The 5302-nt window shown below is 49.1% G+C and overlaps 1 long non-coding RNA gene across 1 annotated transcript; it reads right to left on the bottom strand.

Annotated features, from left to right (window-relative positions):
* Positions 1-2103: 2103 nt before the first annotated feature.
* On the bottom strand, positions 2104-5034 carry LOC120504103. The gene is made up of 4 exons (XR_005627944.1): positions 4891-5034; positions 3245-3392; positions 2506-2644; positions 2104-2415 (listed from the first exon to the last, which is right to left on the bottom strand). It is a non-coding gene; the product is annotated as an uncharacterized LOC120504103 (long non-coding RNA).
* Positions 5035-5302: the final 268 nt, after the last annotated feature.

Here is a 5302-nt window from a genome sequence, read left to right on the forward strand (position 1 = left end):
GCTTCTGGGCTCTGCAGGGATGTCAAGGTAAGGCTGCTGAGATGGATCCAAGTTCCTTCCTGTGCCAGCAGAGAGGAGGTGAATGAGAGGAATGCCTGCAGCTTTCTGAACTCCAATAGGTTCCATCTCTCGAGAGATGTTTTTCATGGATTAAAAAAATGTTTGGGGCTCTGCTACAATTTCAGCAGGTACAGTTTTTTCAAGAGAAACCAGCAAAAGGAGCAGTTCTGAAGAGGTATAGTATTTCCACTGCTTCCACAAGTACTGGAGAATAGCAGGTATAGCAATTTCCTGTGTCAGAAAAATCCACAAATGCCAGAAGTTTATGTCCAGAAAGGAGACAGAGGATTCCTGCAACTTTGTTGGAATAAAAAGAGACTCAACCAGGGCACAAGCCTGTCTGGGCTCTGCAGCAAACCTGCTGCTTGAAGCTAGCAGAAACACCAAGACCCGTTTCAAAGATGTTAACACCCATACCTTCACCCCGCAAATTGTTTGTACACACGTGAACTTTCCTCTCAATCCCTCCTCCTAGTTCTCACTTTACCTTACAAAGCCTGGTTATGAACTGAACCCTTTTGAACAACCTGGAACACTTGAAACACCCCCTGACTTTTCCATCTCTGGTCGTGCAAGAGGCGTGGCAAATAAATCCAGGGAATAAAGCAGACACTGTCACTTCCATTAGCCCATTAATTACTAGAGGTCCTTGCCCATGGCTACTGATAGACAAGGTCTCCCATCTTTTTCCTCCTGCTGAGAAGTCCAAACCTCCAGGGTTTTAGAGACCTTGAGCTGAGTGTGAGCTGTCCACCCATGTCCAGCTGTCCTGGCAGCATGTTATGGACAGCAAAGTCCAGAGGCAGCGTCTGTGTGACTGGGCTTCCATTTCAAGTGATCCCAAACTCACTCAAGCAAAGATTAAAGAAAATCAAATCAAATATTAAAATAAAATGTTTAAATAGTGAGATGACCTCAAGTAACCCCTGTGACCTAAAGTAACCCCATCATGACCTCAAATGACCCCTATGACCTGGAGTAACCTCGATTGTGACCTCAGACGACCCCTACGACCTGAAGTAACCCCGATCATGACCTCAAATGACTCCAAGCAGGGTCTCAAATGACCTAAAGTAACCCCTGAAGAAACCAAAAAATTCTCAAATGACCTAAAGTAACCTCTGTGACCTGAAATGACCCCTATGACCTAGAGTAACCTCGATTGTGACCTCAGACGACCCCTACGACCTGAAGTAACCCCGATCATGACCTCAAATGACCCCTATGTCCTGGAGTAACCTCGATTGTGACCTCAGACGACCCCTACGACCTGAAGTAACCCCGATCATGACCTCAAATGACCCCTATGTCCTGGAGTAACCTCGATTGTGACCTCAGACGACCCCTACGACCTGAAGTAACCCCGATCATGACCTCAAATGACCCCTATGTCCTGGAGTAACCTCGATTGTGACCTCAGACGACCCCTACGACCTGAAGTAACCCCGATCATGACCTCAAATTACCCCGAACAGGGTCTCAAATGACCTAAAGTAACCTCTGTGACCTGAAATGACCCCTATGACCTGGAGTAACCCCAATCATGACCTCAAACGACCCCTATGACCTGGAGTAACCTCAATTTTGACCTCAAATGACCCCGAGAACGGTCTGAAATGACCTAAAGTAACCCCTGGAGAAACCAAAAAATTCTCAAATGACCTCAAGTAACCCCTATGACCTCAAATGACCCCTATGACCTGGAGTAACCTCGATTGTGACCTCAAACGACCCCTATGACCTCAAGTAACCTTGATCAGGTCCCCAAATGACCTCAAGTAACCTGTGCCAGTTTGAAAATAACCCAGAATGTCTGGCACAGCAGCCCTCAGTGGTTTGACTTCATCCAGGCCCTGGCCCTCCATGGTCAGTCCCCACTGGACTTAGGCACTGGCCTTATGGGGCTGCCTTGGCTCCCTAGTTCCTAAATAATCTAATGGGAATGGGAAGCACAGAGACAAGTTGAGACAAGTCTTATTTAGGGTTTTATTTTGTTTTAATTAAAGGAGGAAAAAAAAAAAAAAAAAAGGCACTTTGCCCTTGTTGAGATGTTCCACAGCAAATTTATGTTATGATGAAGAATTGTTGATGGTGCAGTGTTGCTGTGGTGATTGGTACCTGTTGTTCTTCAACTCTTCAACTCTCAGCAGTCCAGCAGCAAGGGGCTCATCTGAGAGACCAGGCAGGGTGTTCAGGTTTCTGTCTCTGCAGCAGCAATCCCAAAACCCAATGATGTACTTGAAATACCCATTTCTGAGATGGTCTGTGCTGAGGATGCAGGGTCTCAGGGCCAGCCACCGTGGAATGTTTGTGCCACTCCTTCCCATACAAATGCACGTCAGCTGTGGGATCCTCCTGTCACCCCAGAAACACAAATGGATTCCACTCCCACATGCCTTGGTGGCACCAGGCTGCCCTGAGTGCCAGAGCCCACCAAAGCTGTACCTTTGTGGGGCAGACAGGCCATGGCATCCACACAGTCCAGTAGAATTGTCTCTTTCCTCCACCTGGCTAGAGGCAGGGTTCCTCTAATCCTGGCCAAGGTACGCGTTGGTCTCCTCCTGTAAATGTGTTCCTGAGGTCCCTTCAAGAGAATCAGAAAAATATTATCATTCCTGTACCAACAGCAGTTCTGTCCACAAGACCAGAGCACTGTTGATTCTGATGAGCTCTTCTTAAAAACTGCGGTGTCAGGTCTGAAAGGCTGGAAGAAACATTCTCTACTCTAACCCCCAAGGTCTGGGTGTGATTGTTGAGGAGGACCCAGATGTAGTATCCCAGACTGGGACAAACAAACAAAATTAAATGTATATTTCAAATGATGTTCACTGCCTCAGAGGTTATCACGCAATAGACATAATAAACCAATAAAGCAATTGACACACCATTCCCCGGCCTCAACAGGAGCATTACAGCAGACAGGTAGTTCCCCTTGTGCAGAAAAATACAGAGAGCAAGGTATAAGACCCATGTAAGCATGTTCAGCATCATGGTAAATAGGTGCTCTTTTGTAATACAAAATTGTAATTCTGCCTTCTCTCAGGACTGGCTCCACATTGGATGCCAAAATATGTACTAGTCTGAAAATAAACCAGTGGGAGATTCCAAGTCAGAAGTACAATTTAATAGGAAAAAATAAAATAAATGCAATAATACCGAAACACTGACAGAGTCAGGATACAACGTGGCACCCTGGGGGTCAGGGTGGTGGCAGCAGTCCTATTAAATGGTGGCTGCAGTCCTCCTGGAGTGATGGATGCGGTTCTCTTCAGGCAGTGATCACGTAGAAGGGTCTGGTCTTCTTCTGAGGTAGCTCTTGTCCCCTGGGAATCCTGTAGAAAAGGCTGCTGTTCCAAAACCCCTGAATATATCCAGGTAGGTGCTTGGCTCCTCCCCCAGGGCGGAGCATCTCACAATGGGATGATGTCATTTATGAGGCATGCAGTGACACTTGCTGGCCCATTAGCAGAGAGATAGCCTCCCAGGGACTGCAGTGACCTCAAGAAACCCCAAATGATCTCAAGAAACCCCTGTGAGCTCAAGCAGCCCTTGGGGTTCTGCACCCTCACTCCTGGGGAGGAGCAGCCCATCAGAACCAGGCTGGCAGGGGCAGGGGTGCCAGGCAGGCTCTCCTACAGATCCCCTCCCTGCCTGGTGCCTCCATCCATCTCTTCTTGAGGAGCTGGCTCCGCAGCAGCAGGATCTGAGCAAGCCAGAGAACTCAGCTGGATCATGGCAGCCCTTCAGTTTGGCTGCACACAGTCACTACAGAGTCTTAAACTGGGTTAAAAAACCCAAAAGCAATTACTATTGTTCCACAGACAAAAAGTGTAAAACAACTCAGTGGACACAAGACTGCTCACATCTCATTCTTCCTGGCATCTCCCAATCCTGTGCAATGTGTTTGAAGGGAATGGGCAGAGGTAGCTGTGGATATAACACACACAGTGCTCATTCCCATCCACACACACATTCACCAACAGTGCTTGAACCAAATGCTCATCTTTCCCACTCACCAAAAATCATCTGAACAATTGTTCCCCCTTTGGCATAAAATTCAAATCAGACAGAGAAGTTCCCAGGAACTTCTGTCTACCAGGAAACACTTCTTGGTGCAGCAAAGGCTCCAGTGTGGTGAGCCTGGGTACAACAGCAGATCTGACACTGAACAATCCATTTCTAATGTTCTTTTTACAAAAGGCACACTGACTCCTTCCCAGTCACTGTCCTGGTGGCTGCCCCCTTCCATATTGTCCTGAGGTTCGCTGTGCTTTTCCCCACTGGGGGCTGTAAAAACTGTGCCATTATCCTTGCCTGTACCTTTTCCTCATCCCTTCTTTCACACCTCTCTGAGATCCCTTTCTAACCAATTCCTGGCAGGCTCAGCCACCTCTCCACCCCCTGCTCCCACTGCACCTGGGCTCTCACCCTCCCACAGCCACCAAACTCTGCAAAATCACTCAGCTTAAACAAAATCCCTTTGCATGTCAGGCCAGGCTTTGGGGACACATTGTCTCTTACAGGGTACACCAAAGGTGCCATACACCACAGCCTGTCCCTGTACCTTACATGGACACCACAGCTTGTCCCTGTATCTTACTGAGCACACCACAGCCTGTCCTGTGCCTTACAGGGCACCCCAAACCCTGTCCCTGTGCCTCACCGGGACACCACAGCCTGTCCTGTGCCTCCCACCCCGCACCAAATCCGTCCCTGTCCTGCCGCAATTCCCAGATCCCCCCACACCCGCGCAGCCCCCGGGCCGCTCTGCCCGCACCACAAGCTCTGCACAGCACCACGTCCCTCCACCAAAAACAGCACCATTTGTACCAAAATGTCCCGTGGATTGCTGGGGCTGTAGGAGCTGCGCTTCCCTGCTTTCCCTCTCCTGGAGGCGGGCGGTACAAACCACTTGCAGCTGGCCCTCGGTTAGCCTGCAGGTTTTGAAGCAGAGAGCTTCCCAGTCTCGCTGTTCTTTCCTTTACCACGCCTTGTTCCCGCTGCTGCTTGTCTTAATCATATTTCTCCAGACTCCCTTGGACAAATCCTGCCCCAAACCAGCACCTTACTGCCCGCTCTGGGTATTTGTTGCCGCGGCATTTTCTCTCATCGCCCCCTCTCGGTACCCACCGGCTGAGATTTTGGGAAGGCACAGCCTTCCCGAGCCGCCTACCTTCAATAATTCCCCCTTGAAGCTACTATTTTATCCCAAAGTTCAGAAGTTCAGGTGTGCGCAGACCCA

The sequence above is a fragment of the Passer montanus genome, unplaced genomic scaffold (genome assembly GCF_014805655.1).
Source record: "Passer montanus isolate IOZ18808 unplaced genomic scaffold, ASM1480565v1 scaffold28, whole genome shotgun sequence".
Taxonomy (NCBI): Eukaryota; Metazoa; Chordata; class Aves; order Passeriformes; family Passeridae; genus Passer; species Passer montanus.